Source organism: Chiloscyllium plagiosum, unplaced genomic scaffold (genome assembly GCF_037043375.1).
Source record: "Chiloscyllium plagiosum isolate Xiang-an unplaced genomic scaffold, Cpla_swu_hap1 HiC_scaffold_18, whole genome shotgun sequence".
Classification (NCBI taxonomy): Eukaryota; Metazoa; Chordata; class Chondrichthyes; order Orectolobiformes; family Hemiscylliidae; genus Chiloscyllium; species Chiloscyllium plagiosum.
Window position 1 is genome coordinate 14,656,487 of NW_028270156.1, and position 19,093 is coordinate 14,675,579.

The 19,093-nt window shown below is 41.2% G+C and overlaps 1 long non-coding RNA gene across 3 annotated transcripts in view; it reads left to right on the forward strand.

Annotated features, from left to right (window-relative positions):
- LOC122557655 (uncharacterized) overlaps window positions 1–19,093 on the forward strand; it is a 175,229-nt gene that overhangs the window by 4,477 nt on the left and 151,659 nt on the right. For all 3 annotated transcript variants that reach the window (XR_006313894.2, XR_006313893.2, XR_006313895.2), the window contains exon 2: window positions 8,231–8,352. This is a non-coding gene — a long non-coding RNA (uncharacterized LOC122557655). The remainder of the gene's footprint in view (window positions 1–8,230; window positions 8,353–19,093) is intronic.

Below are 19,093 nucleotides of genomic sequence, written 5' to 3' on the forward strand. Positions count from 1 at the left end.
AACTACTAAACAGTATCTGATCACATATAGTAAAATCCCATAAACACACCTTTGACAAAGGCAAAGTGAGTAAACAGATTGTCAGAAAATAGAGAGAAAACTCAAGTTTTTAGCTATAGCAAGAAAGACAGATTCCACAGCCAACTTCTAAATCCCAACAATCGCTGTAAGCTAAACTAAAAAAGCCCTGGTTCTGTGGGAGCCTGACTCAACCCATTCATGCTGCTTCTATTTTTCTATAGGTTCTGAACTTTATTTAATAAAAACCCAAGGCCTCAAAAGCCCTTTACTTTATTGGCTTTGAATATACGGCTCAGCACCTCGAGCTCAAAACAGTTTTCTTCAAAAAAAAGGACGAAATACATTTCTTAAAGCCATAGTATTGACGCAACTGCATGAGACTGACGGCTCAGTAATTGATCATGTTGGTTTTGTGCTGCCTTTTGTATACACTATGTAGCTGGACAATTTTCAATGTGGTTGGGTAGATGTCAGTGTCGATGTTATACTTAAACAGCTCAGCTAGGTTTGCAGTAAATTCTGGAGCACAGGCCTTCTGTACTCTTGCTGGACTGTTGTCACGGCCCATAGCCTTTATCCAACATCTCCTGCCAGTTCTTGATATTATGTAGAGTGAATTGAATTGGCTGAAGAGTAGCATCTGTTAGGAGGCCAAGATAGATCATTGACTCTGCACTTCTGGCTGAAGACTATTCCGAATGCTTCAGCCTCACCTTTTGTACTGATGCACTGGACAATTCTGTTGTTGAAGATGGGGATATTTGTTGAGTCTCCTCCTTCTATGAATTGTTTAATTGTCCACCCAATTCATGACTAGAAATGGCAGGACTGCAGAATTTGGATCTGATGGTTGTGGAATCACTTGGCTCTGTCTGTCACTTGCTGCTTATGCTGTTTGGCACACAGATCATCCTGCTTTGTAACTTCACCAGGTTGACACCCAATTTTTAGGTTTGTGCTGCTCCTGGCTTGCCTCCAGAAGTCTTCATTGGACCAGGGTTGATCTGCTAACTTGATAGCTATGGTGGAATGAGACACATACTGGGTCATGAGATTTGCAGATTGGTTGGAATACACTTTAATTGCTATTGATGGCCCTCAGCATCTCATGGATGCCCAATCTTGGGTTGTTGGATCTGTTCAAAATCTATCCTATTTACCACAGTAATGGTGCCACATAACACAACGGAGTATCTTCTCAATGCGAAGGTGGGACTTTGTCTCAGCAAAGTCTGTGCAATGGTCACTGATACAGTTATAGACAGATGTGTCTGTGGCAGGCAGATTGGTGAAGATGAGGTCAAGTTTGTTTTCTCCTATTGGTTCCCTCACCATCTGCCACAGACTCAATCTAGCAGCAATGTCCTTTAAGACTGAACCAGTTTGGTGGCGCGATTGAGCTAGTGTTGAGGGTGACACTGAAGTCCCTCACTGACAGTACATTCTGAACCTATGCTGCCCTCAGTGCTTTCTCCAAGTCGTGAGTGTGTGTGTGCGCACGGGGAGTGGGGGGGTTGGTGAGAGGTTGGTGGGGGGGGGGCGGCGGGATGGAGTTGAGCTGGATGTGGTAATCAGGATATTTCCTTGCCTATGTTTGACCTGATGCCATGAGACTTTATGGGATCTAATGTCAATGTTGAGGACTTCATGGACAGCTTCCCTCCTAACTGGATATCAAATCTACCACATTGCCATGGGTCTGGATTCACATTCTCATTTTACAACCATCAACAATGGTTTCAAGTTCATTATAAGACTTTAAACTCCAGATCCATATTGAATTCAGATTCTATGATCTCCTATATGGGATTCAAACCTTTAGTCTCTCCTGGTGAAGGGGGGAGGGGGGTAACGATCCAAAAACTTGAGATTTCAAATTGGACTATAATCTGGTGTCATCTGACTTCTGACTTTGCCCACCCCAGTCCAACACTGGCACCTCAACATTATATATCCCAAAAAAGAGCTTGCTATTCTGAGGAGAATCGTAAAGATTGATCAAATCAGCATTCAAGTGGGATATCCAATTTGGTGTGCACTGGTGTGTGTGAAGCTTTATTGGGGGAGACTTATGGTTCAAATTCCACTTGAGGAGATCATGCAATTTGAATTCAGTAAGGATCTGGAGCTAAAAGTCTAATGATTAACTCAAAGCCATTGTTGATGGTTCTAAAATGCGAATGTGAATGCAGACCTGTGGTAGACCTGATATACAGTTAGGTGGGAAGCTGCCAAGGAAGTCCTCAATATTGAAATATTGTTGCTGGATCCCATAAAGTCTCATGGCATCAGGTCCCCTGATGAAAGGGCAAACTATTCAACTGTAACCTGGCTTCGTCTGACTTCTGTTCTTTGTGATTATTAGTAAATTTCAAAACTCCTACTGCTTGCAATCATACTGAGAATATGCTGTGTACCAGTTCGAAGCCTTCTCCAATCTAAATAACTAAACTTTGCAAATAGCAGACCAGACAACATCTGTGGAAAGAACACAAAAGTTAGAGTGTCAGACTGTCAGACTAGAAGATGCTTCTCTGTTCAGTTTAGATAGTTTACTGTAAACCTTCTAAATTGGACAGAAAAAACTGCTGCCTCTACATTAAAAAGAACGTCTCAAAAACAAATATAAATGACAATCTTTGTTTTTATTGATGCAGGCAACTCAATGCTAATTGCATCACAATATCACTTCTCTGGTATAATTATGACAAATATTACATAAAGGTTTGTTGGGTTCTTCAAAGAAAAACAGGTTTTCAAATAATTTTTCTCATGCAAGTATGAGTCAAACAGCTTTGCTATAGTCACAGAGTTTTTGGAATTAAAGTTGAAAACTGTCCATAATCTTTATTGTGCAATAATATGCTGGGGCAAAGAAACAACATTTGAAAATTTTTTTGTATTCCTTAGTGGAATGTCAACAAGGCTAGCATTTATTATGCATCCCTAAATATCATTGAGATTATGTACTGTACTAAGAATTATTCTTCAACCATTACAGTTCATGTCGCGTAAGTACCCCAGAGTTATGTTTGGTTTGGAGTTTCAGGAGATTAACCAAGTGATATTGGGAAAAAAATGGCAAAATATTTCCAAAACAGATAGGCAATTTGCAAGTTATGGTGTTTTATTGTCATTGTTCTTTTTGAAATTGAGACTACTGTTTTGGAAAATTCAGTTGAAGTGAGCCTTGACAGTGTATCTTGTAAATAGAATATACTGTCACCAATGTGCTTGAGTGACAGTGAACGTGGCTGGGGTTCCAATCAAATAGGATGTTTTGTCTTGGATGGTCTCAAGCTTCATGAGCATTGTTGGAACCGCACTCATCAAGCAATGTGGAGAATACTCCACTATGCTCCTTACTTGTGCCTTGCATTTGGCGGACAGGCTCAGGGAGTCACAAGATGAGTTACTTGCTTCACTTCCCAACCACTGATTTGCTCTTCCAGTTGATATTTATATGATTGATCTAGTTCAATTTCTGATCAGTGATAATCCCCAAGATGTTGATCGTAGAGGATTTTATGATGAGAATATCATTGAACATAAAATAGAAATGGTTAGATTCTTTCTTTCTTTCGGAGATGATCATTGTCTGGCACTTGCATGATATGAATGTTACAGACCAATCCCAAGTCTGAATATTCAGTACATTCAGTATCTGCAATTGGTACTGAAGATTCAACAGGAAGCAACACCATATCTGGCTTTATGATGGAAGGAGGGACCTAAATAAAGCAACTGAATGTCATTGGGCCTATGATATATCCTGGCAGCATCTGAGGAGCAGGAGAATCAATGTTTCAGACATTTCTGATGAAGGGCTTATGCCCAAAACATCGATTCTCCTGCTCCTCAGATGCTGCCTGACCTGCTGTGCTTTTCCAGTGCCACACCTTTCGACTCTGACCTCCAACATCTGCAGTCTTCACTTTCTGTTATTATATATCCTGAGGAGCTCCTGCAGTATAATATCCTGGAGCTGTGGTGATTGGCTTCCAATAAATGCAACCATCTTTCTTTGGACTATGGTCTAGGTATGACACCAATATGTGGAAAGTTTTCCATCTGATACTTGTTGATTTCACATTTTGCAAAGGCTCCTCGTTCCCACCTCAGTCAAATGCTGCCTTGATGTCATAGGTGCTTTGCTAGACAAAAGATATACCATAAGAGGAAGAAGAAGATGCAACACTCCCTTCAGCTAAAGACAAGAATATTGCCTTCACCACTTTAATCTGTTAAAGGTGGTATACTTTTTTTTAATCTAATGAACTAATGTATCATAACTAACCTATCGCTTCTTATTGAACTATCTGAAAATTCCTTGTGCATGGTCAACTGCCTGTAGTAGGTATCTGTGGATGCACGGAATCATGGAAAGCAATGGCCTGGTGGTATTATTGCTGTAGTGTTAATCCAGAGACCCAGCCAATGTTCTGGAAACCTGGGTTTAGAATCACATCATGACAAATGTTGGAATCTGAATTTAATACAAATTTGGAATTAAGAGTCTGATGATGGTCATGAAACCATTGTCAATTGTCAGAAAAAACCTAACTGGTTTACTAATGTCCTTTGGGGGAAGTAACTGCCATCTCTATCTGGCCTGGCCTTCATGTGACTTCAGACCCAACACAGTGGATGCCTCTTAACTGCCTCCAACCACAAGGGATGAACTCGGATTTCACCAGTTTCCTCATTTCCCCTCCCCCCACCTTGTCTCAGTCAAATCCATCAAACTCAGCACCGCCTTCCTAACCTGCAATCTTCTTCCTGACCTCTCCGCCCCCACCCCAGTCTGACCTATCACCCTCACCTTTATCTCTTTCCACCTATCGCATTTCCGACGCCCCTCCCCCAAGTCCCTCCTCCCTACCTTTTATCTTAGCCTGCTGGACACACTTTCCTCATTCCTGAAGAAGGGCTTATGCCCGAAACGTCGATTCTCCTGTTCCCTGGATGCTGCCTGACCTGCTGCACTTTTCCAGCAACACATTTTCAGCCTCTTAACTGCCCTCTGGGATGGGTAATAAATGCAGGCCTGGCCAGTGATGTCCACAACTGATGAATTAATAATGAAAACTCTATAAATCTATCACCCATCCAGATTACATTCTGTGACTTGATACTCTTAGGGATTTTTTTTGAAGTGCTGCTCAATATGGAGCAGTACAGATTGCGTTAGTGGGGTAGTGCCCTGATTGCCAACATGGACAAAAATTACTGCCAGCAGATCCCCCACGTTGGTGGGAATGGCTGGGTAGTTCCTGGACTCGGTTACATGTCGATTATGCTGGTCTTTTCACGAACTCTATGTTTTTAGTTATTGTAGATACTCGATGCTGAAATGTCAAAAGTTCCAGTTTTGATTAAAGGATCACCCCTCACACAACTCAGGGGCCAGCTCCAGCAGAGTTCCTAATATGGAGAAGCCAGCACTGTGCTAGCTGGGTCAATGTCACGTACTATCTAAGTATAAATAAAGGGTGACATTGGTGATAGGATACTGGCATTCGTGGAGTTATTTCACATGTAGCAGGCTAGAGAATGGGAGAAGATGAAGCTAAGTATGGAGGGGAGAAAGAGAAGCCGGAACTGGAGAAAGTCAGAGTCAAAGCAACTGAGAAGGAGAGAGGAACCAGGTGAATGTGGCACACTTGGGATAGTTTCAGACCCAGTGTGATAGAGCATACAGAAGGCAGAGCACTTGGTCAGTAATTGGGATGCAGCTCAGAAAGCTGTGGATGAGCTGAATGAGAAATGCAGGTTATAGGCTGCGGTCAGAGTCCTGGCAAAGAAAACAGTCCATGCAACGACCATTTGAAATGCTATGAGGAGCTTGAAAAATAAAAGTCCCAACTTGCCGTGCTTTAAAACCACCACGGGACCAACAGAAGCGACCGACCCCGAAAGTATGATGACACCGGCACAATGGGCAAATATTTCACCAGACTAATACTAGTAATGGATTTTGGTCCATCTGCCTCCACCTAAACTGCCAATACAAATTTGCCTTCATATTTCAGGGTCAGCAATACACATAGACATGCTTGCCCTCGGGTTTTCACATTTCTCCATCAATATTTCATTAGAGGCGAGCTAAAGTACTGGGGAAGCTTTCCTGACCAGACTGCTTGTTACAATAAGTGGGTGATCTCCAATAGACAGAGACAAGGACCAAACATTTGACATTGATAAAGGAGCTTCTAACACTCTTTGTCACCCTATGATTAAAGTTAACTCCCAGAAGGCACATGATGAGGTCCAAGTCTCATACTTAGGAACTGGGATAGCTCAGGTGAAACAAAAATAGAAGGGAAGCACATTGAGGCCATAATTTGTTAGCCCCTCCCAGGGATGTGAACTCATGTTCCTTTCTGGGTTTGGTGGAATATGTTGGAATCACACCGACAGTTTCACCACTAATAGTTGCCAAATCAAAATTGGCCTTTGCAACCCCTTGCACTTCAAGTACTTTCTATGTGTGAGAAGCACTTGCGAGCTGTGTCAGGAATAGTAAAACATTTTGCCTATATTATCAGCCTGAATTCCCCAGCGTATTCTGACAGAACATGCCCCCCTTCCACTTCAGCTGGATGGGCAGGATTAAAGATGTGTGGTTAACCAAAACTGCATAGCGAGCTGGACCCTTATGTTACAGGGTCAGGTACCAAAAAACTGCTTTACTGCTAATAGCTTGAGCTAATGAGGAGACCCTATGAGTGTCTGGTAGTGGAACTATATGTCCCCAAAAGACCATTTGTGCGAAAACAAAATGGGGAAACCCAAAGGAACCTGAGGAGCAGAAGTAAGACTCCCCAGAAGAATATTTGTAGATGGATCCTGTGTGGTGGAGGATGGACACTGAGAGACAGGATGTGGTATATTGAACATAGAACAACTATGATGCCATTCCAGACTAGTTCCATGTGCCTGCATATGGTCATATCTCTCTATTCCCTGCCTATTCATGTTTCTGTCTAAATGCCTCTTAAACTCTACTAACATCCCTGGTAGCACGTTCCAAGCTACCACTGTCTGGGTAAAATACTTCCCTCACACATCTCCTTTAAACTTCCCCCCCTTAGATCCTTATTTTACATCTTCATGCACATCCTGAACTCTCATTAACTGTCTTTTAAAAGACTCCCACAGGTCAGGTGTGGATTTACTGTCAAACAGCCACCCACAATCTAATTTCTCCAGTTCCTGCCTAATACTGTTATAATAAGCCTTCCCCCAATTTAGCATTTTCACTCAAGTCTTATCCTTACCCATAATTATCTTAAGACTTACAGAATTGTGATCACATTTCCCAAAATTCTCTCCCGGTACCTCTTCACCAAGCCATGCTTTATTTACACATGGAAAACATTTGACACTGATCCAGCTCCCTCAGAGCCAGCTCTAAGAGTAAACAGGATGTCTGACACTCCTGTTTTTATCCAATAGCGAGTGCTCCATGATAGGACCAGATTAACAGCCCCAGTCAGGAAACTCATATTCTATGAGATCCACCTGGCTACTCTCGTTGCAATCACTACAATAGATGTTTAACTAACATCTTTTGATCAGAAGGTCATGTTTTTGAGATCCATATCTTATCTCTTCTCTCCATCCCACATTCCTCACATACATGCCTTGCACCCATTCTTCCCTATCATCCCAATTCCAGTTTCCTCACCACCTAATGTTGGTTGATACTCCAATATATTACAGGTAGTTTTCGATTAACACTGCAGCTGAATTCCTGAAAAAATAATTATTCAATACAGATTTTTTTCTAGAGAAATCCGTACAAGAGTTTTGGATTACATTCCTGGAATGTCAAATATACAGAATATAAACAGAAAGTTAATATGAACCACCAAAACAAATATGGAAATACCTTTAAATGTTTCTTGCATCATATACAAGATTGCTTTTGTTGGTTTCTGTTCAATTCAGGATGCCAAAAGTATTTCCAAACCATCCATTATCTCAGGATGTGAATAAACTATTGAGTTGCACTTCACAGAGTTTCACTTGAGATACTGACTAATTTTATCAGTATTACATTGAATTGTATACAAAGTTGAATCAGTGAGACCCAAAGCACTTCAGATATCTACGTTTTGTTCACCACACTCAAATCTGGAGAATACATCTAATTTTGCTCTCAAATTTAACGCTTTTCTTAGCCACGATTTATTTGCTTTCACAGCTAAAGTGCTTAGAAGTCGTAATCGGCAGAGATATGACTCAGACTGAGCTTAATGACCAGAAACTTCTCCAGGAAGGCTGAGTTTTGGCCCGCATTTATTCCTCGAAGCTGTTGGGAATGGGGTAAGAACCCAGGTTATTTCAAAAATTTACATTATTGGAATGATGGGAGTAAAATGAAAACAGTGTTATAGTGAAACTGCATTAATGGATGACTATCTGTATTGAGATTTAGCACATTGTCAAGATAAGCTGTCTTTCAGTTGAGATGTTAAACCCAGGTCCTGTCTGATTTTCAGGTGGACATGAGAATTTATTGCACTACATAATGAATTGGATGTCCTGGACAAACCATTGCTTCCTTATTCAACATCATGAAAACAATTTATCATTTCTCTCATTACTGCTTTGAGATCTTGCTGTACTAATATTTGTGGTCAGGTTTCCTTAAGTGATTACACTTAAGAAGTATTCAATCAGTTTTGAAATACTCTTGGTTTCCCTGATGTTGGAACTTTAACAAATAAAGAGTTTTTTTAAGATCATTCTAGCATACTGAACCATTGCTTTTTCAACCGCTTGTGAATTAAGTCATTAACAAGTGGATAATGTGCCAGCAGCCCGGTTACAGATAGCTTCATTTAGTTTTCTACAATTACTTTGCATAATTGTGGATGGTCTGCACCTAAAACAGATTTCTAGCTTCAGAATGTGATCCTTTCAGAGAACTTCATAGTTATAGGCATGTCTGAAATTAGAAGATTCTTTTATTCTTTTGGTAATAAAATATATTTTCATCTGTATTTGTATTTGTGTTAGTTTTTGAGAGCCATTTATGACTGACTGTTCACCATCTGACCTTGCAAATGGCACTCTCAGATTCTCATGTCATGTTGCTACCTGGATACCATCTCCCTACTCAAATGAAAACTGTGCGCTCTGCTATTTTAAGAGTACACAAAAAGGCTGTCAGTATCTGCAAAGTGAAGTAGGTTAACATTCTTGTATAACCTTTCGACAGAACATTTTTTTTCCATATTTGTTTGTCAATGTAGTCTATTAACAGCTGTTTCTGTGTTTGCTTAACATGCATTCTTCTGGCATTACATTACTTTTACTATTTCACACTGGACTACAGATTGACTCTAAAGTTAGTTGTGAAACTGATATGGGGTTTCTATTTTATATTATCATTTATGTAAACCAGATGTACTCCAGAAACAATTTCTGATCAATGGATATTTTATGCGACAATTGTAGTATAAGTGTGAAGCAATTTTAGGCTGCCAAATTTACTTAGGAGTTGTTGCATTCATTTTGCAAAGGTTTATAAATTCTCAGTGCCAATGATAAGTTGTGATTTGGAGATGCCGGTGTTGGACTGGGGTGTACAAAGTTAAAAATCACACAACACCAAATTATGGTCTAACAGGTTTAATTGGAAGCACTAGCTTTTGGAGTGCTGCTGACAACCACCTGATGAAGGAGCAGCACTCCGAAAGCTAATGCCTCCAATTAAACCTGTTGAATGATAAGTTAAATTGTCATTTTTCACCAGCATTACAGAGAAATAAATAAAATGTCTTTCTTATGAATTGTCAAAGTAGCATTCACAGAGCCAATGAAATATTTGTTTTTTTGTTACAGTTACTAGAGTCGTAGTTCAGCTCATTGAGTATGCACTGGTCAAAAATAAACACCCAACTATTCTAATTAATCAAATCATTTCCCAGCAGTTGGCCCATTGCCCTGCGTGCATTGGCATTGCAAGTACACATCTAAGTACTTCAAAAATGTTCTGATAGTTTCTGTCTTTACCACCCTCACAGACAGTAAGTTCCAGATTCCCACCACTCTCTAAATGAAAAATATTTTCCTCACATCTCTTCTAAACTTCCTGTCCCTTACCTTAAATCCATGTTGCTGGTCATTGATCCCTCCACCAAGGAGATTCCCTTCCAATTTATCAGTGCACACATAATTTTATACATCTCAATCATGTCCCCCTCCTCCTCAGTCTCCTCTAGTTTAAAGAAAATAACCCCAGTCTATCCAACCTCTCTTCATAATGAAAAAACTGCAGTCTAGGAAACATCCTGGTAAATCTCCTCTGCACCCTCTCCATTGCAATTACATTCCTTCTAGAATTTGGTTGGCAGAACTGCACACAGAACTCCAGCTCTGGACTAACCATTATTTTATGCAGTGCCAACATAACCTCCCTGCTCTGAAAATCTAAGCCTTGGCTAATAAAAGCAAGTATCCCATAAGCCTTCTTAATAACTTTATCCATGTGACTGTTACCTTAAGGGACTGGTGGATATGCACACCAAGATCCCTCTAATCCTTGGTGCTTCCCAGGGTACAACTACTTGTTAAGTATCCCTTTGCCTTACTTGTTCTGCCCAGGTGCAAATAAGTGAAATAGCAGATTAAACAGAAGTCAGTTAATTTTTTAAATTCTTGAATTGGATCTGGGTGTCAAGATCAAGGCCAGAATTTGCTGCCCATTCCAAATTGTCCTTGACCTGAGTGGCTTGCAAGGACATTCCAGAGGACACTTAAGAGCAAATCATTAGGGAATTATATGGACAGGACAAAGATTTCACATTTCTTTACCTAAAGGACAGAAGTGAATCAGATGGATTTTAGGACAATTGATGGTTGTTCCATGGTCACCACTGCTGAGAATAACTTTTTCAATTCCAAATTTTAATTGAAATTAAACTCACAAGCTATTGTGTGTGGATTTGAACCTATGCCCCAAAGCAGGTTTTACTAGTACAGTGACATTACCACTACTTCACCATCTTCCCCCCATTGACTTTTACTCTTGACTCCAACGTCCAATGTCTAATTATCTAACATTTACTTGAAATTACTAGTCAAATTTTGTGGAAATGTAAGTGACAATCAAAACAGGATCATCAGGTCAAAAAGCTGACAAAGATTGAGTAGTATCTTGATTCAGGGAAACTGATGGATGATTTAGTACAAGTAATGCTGGGATTTGCTAACTTAGCAAATTGGGCTTCAACACTTCAGACTGAAATGAGTAAAATTGATCCCTGCTGTTGTTTTCTCTCATCAAGTATGACATGTAGCATTGAAAGACTCGATGAAATGGTCTGCTATCTCAGGATCACCAGATGATTCACATTGTTTTAGAAATGTCACGCTATCTGGATCAAGGAATGAGATATTGATGAATTGGTAGCTGCAGGGAATAACTGCAAAAGCAAATGACATCACAAAAATGCTGATATTCATTCTCTGACACAATGGTGTGGTCCAAGATCTTGCTGTATTTTGGTCAGCTGCTTTATGAGTTTTTCATCACATCTTCTTGCACTATTGATGACTGGAAGGTTAGGTCAATGTAAATAAGCCTTGTCTGTGTTGATTATGCAGGAAGTTATCCAGGATTAAGGGAGATGATCAAGCAGACGTCAGAGGTGTAGTTCCAACCCCATCTGGCTTCATGACAGATATTTCATTGTTTGGAGTTGGGCATCAAAGCAAGGTAGTTTTTGAATGCCCATTCTAGGAACTGTTCACCATTTTTGTCTGGTACTGAGTAACTGCAATCACTGTTGTTCCTGTTAAGTTCTTATGTGGGTGACTGGGTGAGGCAATACTGGCAGAATTTGCTGTTCCCAGTTGGCATTTAAAGGCTTGTGCACATTTGCAGGATGGAAACTGCTGACCCAAATGGTGTTACAGAATTTAGTTGATGACAGTCGCATCAGTAAAGTCAGATTGGTGAGAGATAGCCTGGCTGTGTTTAGCATGAGAAGAATAGCATAGTAAGTAAAAACTTTTGGTGTCATAGTAACTTGCTTCTTCAATTCTAATATGTGTTATTTGTAGGCAACTGATGTCAATATAACATTTGATGGCAAAACCTCCAATGATATTTCATTTTGTGGTTGATTGGCCCTCAATATGAAGTTATAAGATTTGGAGAACATGCTGTAAAACCTGAGGGTTGCTCATTAATGAGACTGATGATTCTGGGATTCCACAAGGTTTTGTCGTGGAATTCAGTCTGTTGCTTAGATCATTGCTTCCCAGAGATGCTTGGATACTGACAGGTGTGACATGAATGTTGGTCCATTGTTTCCTATCATTTGGTGACCCAAGATTGCAGGCCACCTCACCTAGTCTCTTGATGCTGCATACCATGCCAAATGGGAGGAAATCGTGGCAGGAAAGGCCTCGCATTTACTTACTCGAGTTGGAGGTGCTGGAGCCTGATTTGCCACCTTGGAGCAGCCCTAAAAGATCACCTGTTCTGAATTATACATCAATCAAATTGTTAGTGCTACGCTATAGAAGCAAGGACGCAATTGGAAAATAAAATAAAATGCATCATCTGTCATGCACTGATAAAATAGTGCCGTAAAATGCAAATCATGGCATGATCCCTTCAAGATCACAGAATTAGTGAAATCATTAAGGGGCCTGGAATATGGCAAGAATGTAGGATATGACAGCATTTCACCAAAATTCTAAAAACAACTTTGCCCCCATGCTTCTGCTGTTTGACAATTCTACCCCAAAGTCATTAACTGAAACTCATTCCTGAAGGTTGACATATGACAAAGATCATTGCTGCTCAAAACCTGGAAAAAATATCTTATGATTGTGGGCAACTGATTTCACTATTTTCTGCGTGCTTTAACACCTTTTGTGTGTCTCATCCTGGAATGCAATCTCTGGCAATAAGGGCATCCCTTAATGTTGATGCAGCTAGTTTCTGCAAGGGGGACAGCACCCAAACAAGTTCTAGCACTCACGCCTGCAATGATTGTAACAAGATCAGCCAGCTGGACATCATAGAATATGAATTCCCAAATTGGTGCTGTTAATCTGTTTCAATCAGGGAGTCTTGGCTAACAAATAAAAACAGGTGTGTCAGACATCTTGTTCAGTTTCAGAGTGGCTCTGAGGGAGCTGGGATCAATGTCACTGATTATGCATTTGTAAATAAAGGGTAATTGATCATAGGATGCCGGCTTCTCGTTTCAACGACCTGTATTGAACAACATGTCTAAAACAAGCTGAAGATAGGCCTGTGCCTATGGCCACAAAACAGGTATTGCCTGAAAAACTCAGCCATGCTGGCAGCATCTGTGGATAGAAAGAAGAATTAATATTTCGGGTCCAGTGACTCTTCTTCAGAACTTCAGAATGTTCTTTTTTCCAGTCCTATTCTGCTCCCCACCCACACCCTTTCTCTGGCAAATCAATGACATTGTCAGTGCTGCTTCTCTCTCTCGTATGGAACTGTGAAAGTTTGTCTGTTTCACTTACAATTTTCACCCTGATCTCACCTTCACCTGGTCCACCTCTTGATTCTTCCTTTCCTTTGCTCGATACCTCTGTTTCCTTTCCTGGGAATAGGCTGACCACAGATATGCTCTATAAACCCACAAACTCCAACAGTTACCTTGACTGTACATCCTCACACCCTGCTTCCTGTAAAGACTTAATTCCATTCTCCCAGATTCTCCATCTCCATCGCATCTGTTCCTCTGATGCCAACTTCAACAAGGAGATCTCTGAAATATCCATCTTCTTCCTCAACTGAGGATTCCCCATCACCATCGTTAACAGAGCCCTCAGCTATGTCCAACCCATCTGTCTTACTTTGGCCCTCATCTCCTCTTTTCCCTACCACAACAGCGATAGGAACTGCCTCATCCTCACCAACCATCCCACCAGTATCCACAGTCAAAGGATCATGAGTTGCTATTTCTGCCAACTATAGTGGGAAGCCATAACTAAACACATTGTCTCCTTCCCTCCCTTGTTAGCCTTCCACAGGGACCGATCCCTCTGTGACATCTTAGTCCACTCCCCTTCCACTCCTAACACTTCCCAACACCACTTTCCCTTGCACAGGGTGTAACACCACCTTTTACTTCCTCCCTCTTCACTATCCAAGGCCCTAGACACACTTTCCAGATGAAGCAGTGATTTACTTGGACTTCAATCAATCTAATGTACTATATTCACTACTCACAATGTGTTCTCCCCTACATTGGGGAGACGTGGTGCAGACTGGATGACCACTTTGCAGAACACCTACTTTCCATCAGCAAAATTGACCCAGCAAAAATGAAGTTGCCCGCCACTTCAGAACAGTACTGTGCTTCCTGATGAACGTTTCTGTCTTAGGCTTCCTGCAGTGTTCTAGTGAAGCTCAGCCCAAGCTGGAAGAACAGCATCTCATTTTTATCTTGAGAACCCTGTAGCCTTCTGAACTCAAGATCAAGTTCAACAACTTTAGGGCTTGAGCAACACCCCCCTACTGCCTCCCACACCAGGCTTAGTTTTCACAATCCTCCCATTGTCAGCCATTAGTGGTCCCCATCACTCACTACGTATTCTCCTAGGCTGACCTTTAATCGTTGTTTTGTCTGCCCAACTGTTTTCCTCTCTTTCTGTCTCTGGGCTTCACCTCCACCTAATGTTTACTCCTCCCCTCCCCATCTTCAGCATTTATACCAACTTTTTTCTAGCTACAATAAGTTCTGAAGAAGGGTCACTGGACCCAAATGTTAATTCTGCTTTCTTTCCACAAATGCTGCCTGACTTACTGAGTTTTTTCCAGCAATATATGATTGTGTTTCTCATTTCCAGTACCTTAAATTCTTTGTTTTTTTTTGTATCCCTAGTGCTATTGGATCTCATAGTTATTTGCTATCGGAGTGACTCTATGTAGAATTTTACCCTTCTGGAAACATCTGAAGTGAACAACAGCAAAGGTCAAAAGTAAAACCAGCAAATCACACAAACATGTTAAAACAAATCAGCCATGATCTAATTTAATGGTACAACAGGCTTGAGGGGCTGAATGGCCTACTCCAGTCCATTTGTTACTATACGTGGGGTGCTCCATAGCTCACAATAAACTGCATGTTTCTTCCTCCCACCCCCGTCTGAAGTATTTGGGAACCGAGTAAAGTTCCTAGATTTCATTATTTTGACTACCTTACAAATGTTGACTATGTGATCACTTCCCAAATACTTGGAAACAACCTGACTTCCATCTGGACTGAAGTTTGCTTAGAAGATCTTCTACTGGCCTATGGCTGTCAGGAATTTGATTTCATCAATAGGGATTATTTAAGAAAGGCTGTAAGGAAAAGTCAAAGAACTATAGTCAAGTGAGCCTTATGTCAGTGGTATATAACTTGTTGGAGAGGATTCTGAGGGATTGGATTTACATGCATTTAGAAGGGTAAGGGCGGATTAGGGATAGTCCACACGGCTTTGTGCGTGGGAAATCATGTCTCACTAAATTGAGTTTATTGAAGAGATGGTAAAGAAGATTGATGAAGGCTGAGCAGTGGACATTGTCTATATGGACTTCAGCAAAGCATTCAACAAGGTTTTGTACAATAGACTAGTTAGTAAGGTTAGATCACATGAGTCTGGGGAAGCTAGCTAATTGGATACAAAATTAGCTTTGAGATAGGAGACAGAGACTGATGGTAGTAGGTTGCTTTTCAGACTGGAGGCCCATGACCAGTGGTGTGCCACAAGGATCAATGTTGGGTACACTGCTTTTTTTTACTTATACAAAGGATTTGGATGTGAATGTAGGAGGCATGGTTGGTAAGTTTGCAGATGGCAGACAAAGGAAGCACATGGTGAGGACAGTGCAGGGGAGAGAGAGAAAGAGAGAACCTGCACAGTTACCGCCTTTGCTGTTTGAATTCGTGTATCGCTGGATATCGGAGTGCATCTGGGAAAATTAACAAACAGTGAAATTCACAACTAATCTTGGAGGAACTGTTGGGCGAAGTTCACAGCACAGAATCAAATAAGTTAATTGTTGTTTTAAGTCTGTCCAAAGAGAAAGGCTGCAGTAGTGAGTATAGTGGATTCTTTCTTGATTATATGTTTTTGGAGATAAGTCTCTTGATTAAACTTAAAATATAAGTCATAGCTATTAATTTAACCTGGGGCAGTGTTTGTAGAGGAATAAGACGGTGTTATTTTCTGGGTCTGTAGATTGTGAATGAGCAAAAATGGCCTTTACAGTGATATGTACTTCTTGTCAGATGTGGGAGTTTAAAGAGAGTTTAAGGGTTACTGCGGATTATATCTGTCATAAATGCTGTTGGATGCAAATCTTATCAGATCGAGTGGATCGGTTGGAGAGACAGATAGAAGCGATGAGGAATTTGCAACAGCAGCAGTATGTGATGGATGGCAGTTATAGGAAGGGGGGAAGTCTCAGATACAGTCACATAGATAGGTTAACTCCAGGAAGGGTGAGAGAGTTCGGCACCTAGGCAGGAGTCTTTTGTGGATATACCCATTTCAAACAGGTATGCTGTTTTGGAAAATGTAGAGGATGGTGGATTCTCAGGGGAACATAACATGAACAGCCAACTTTCTGGCATTGAGACTGGCTCTAATGCAACGAGGGGTACATCGGCTCCCAAGAGATCAATTGTGTTAGGGGATTCTGTAGTCAGAGGTACAGACAGACATATTAGTAGCCAGCAGAGAAAAAGCAGAATGGTGTGTTGTTTCCCTGGTGCCAGGATCAAGGATGTCTCAGAGAGAGTGCAGAATTTTCTCATGGGGGAGAGGGGCCAGCAGGAGGTCATTGTCCACATTGGAACCAATGACATTGGAAGGGAAAAGGTTGAGAATCTGAAGGGAGATTACAGAGAGTTAGGCAGAAATTTTAAAAGGAGGGCCTCAAGGGTAGTAATATCTAGATTACTCCTAGTGCTACGGGCTAGTGAGGGCAGAAATAGGAGGATAGAGCAGATGAATGCATGGCTGAGGAGCTGGTGTATGGGAGAAGGATTCACATTTTTGGATCATTGGAATCTCTTTTGGGGTAGAAGTGACCTGTACAAGAAGGACAGATTGCACCTAAATTGGAAGGGGACTAATATACTGGCAGGGAAATTTGCTAGAACTGCTTGGAAGGATTTAAACTAGTAAGGTTAGGGGGGTGGGACCCAGGGAGATAGTGAAGAAAGAGATCGATCAGAGACGGGTCCAGCTGAGAACAGAAGTGAGTCAAAAAGTCAGGGCAGGCAGGGACAAGGTAGGACTAATAAATTAAACTGCATTTATTTCAATGCAAGGGGCCTAACAGGGAAGGCAGATGAACTCAGGGCATGGTTAGGAACATGGGACTGGGATATCATAGCAATTACGGAAACATGGCTCAGGGATGAGCAGGACTGGCAGCTTAATGTTCCAGGATACAAATGCTACAGGAAGGATAGAAAGGGAAGCAAGAGAGGAGGGGGGGGGGGGGGGGGGGGGGGTGGCATTTTTGATAAGGATAGCATTACAGCTGTGCTGAGGGAGGATATTCCCGGAAATACATCCAGGGAAGTTATTTGGGTGGAACTGAGAAATAAGAAAGGGATGATCACCTTATTGAGATTGTATTATAGATCCCCCAATAGTCAGAGGGAAATTGAGAAACAAACTTGTAAGGAGATCTCAGCTATCTGTAAGAATAATAGGGTGGTTATGGTAGGAGATTTTAACTTTCCAAACATCAACTGGGACTGCCATAGTGTTAAGGTTTAGATGGAGAGGAATTTCTTAAGTGCGTACAAGACAATTGTCTGATTCAGTATGTGGATGTATCTACTAGAGAAGCGACCATAATTCTATTCATTTTAAAATAGTGATGGAAAAGGATAGACCAGATCTAAAAGTTGAAGTTCTAAATTGGAGAAAGGCCAATTTTGATGGTATTCGGCAAGAACTTTCAAAAGCTGATTGGAGGCAGATGTTCGCAGGTAAAGGGACAGCTGGGAAATGGGAAGCCTTCAGAAATGAGCTAACAAGAATCCAGAGAAAGTACATTCCTGTCAGGGTGAAAGGGAAGGCTGGTAGGTATAGGGAATACTGGATGACTAAAGAAATTGAGGGTTTGGTTAAGAAAAAGAAGGAAGCATATGTCAGGTATAGACAGGATAGATCGAGTGACTCCTTAGAAGAGTAGAAAGAAAGTAGGAGTATACTTAAGAGGGAAATCAGGAGGGCAAAACGGGGACATGAGATAGCTTTGGAAATAGAATTAAGGAGAATCCAAAAGGTTTTTACAAATATATTAAGGACAAAAGGGTAACTAGGGAGAAGATAGGGCCCCTCAAAGATCAGCAAGGCATCCTTTGTGTGGAGCCACAGAAAATGGGGGAGATACTAAATGAATATTTTGCATCAATATTTACTGTGGAAAAGGATATGGAAGATATAGACTGTAGGGAAATAGATGGTGACATCTTGCAAAATGTCCAGATTACAGAGAAGGAAGTGCTGGATGTCTTGAAACGTTTAAAAGTGGATAAATCCCCAGGACCTGATCAGGTGTACCCAAGAACTCTGTGGGAAGCTAGAGCAGTGATTGCTGGGCCTCTTGCTGAGATATTTGTGTCATCGATAGTCACAGGTGAGGTGCCGGAAGACTGGAGGTTGGCAAATGTGGTGTCACTGTTTAAGAAGGGCGATAAAGACAAGCCAGGGAACTATAGACCAGTAACCCTGACCTCGGTGGTGGGCAAGTTGTTGGAGGGAATCCTGAGGGACAGGATGCACATGTATTTGGAAAGGCAAGGACTGATTCGAGATAGTCAAATGGCTTTGTGCATGGGAAATCATGTCTCACAAACTTGATTGAGTTTTTTGAAGAAGTAACAAAGAAGATTGATGAGGGCAGAGCAGTAGATGTGATCTATATGGACTTCAGTAAGGCGTTTGACAAGGTTCCCCATCGGAGACTGATTAGCAAGGTTAGATCTCATGGAATACGGGGAGAATTAGCCATTTGGATACAGAACTGTCTCAAAGGTAGAAGACAGAGGGTGGT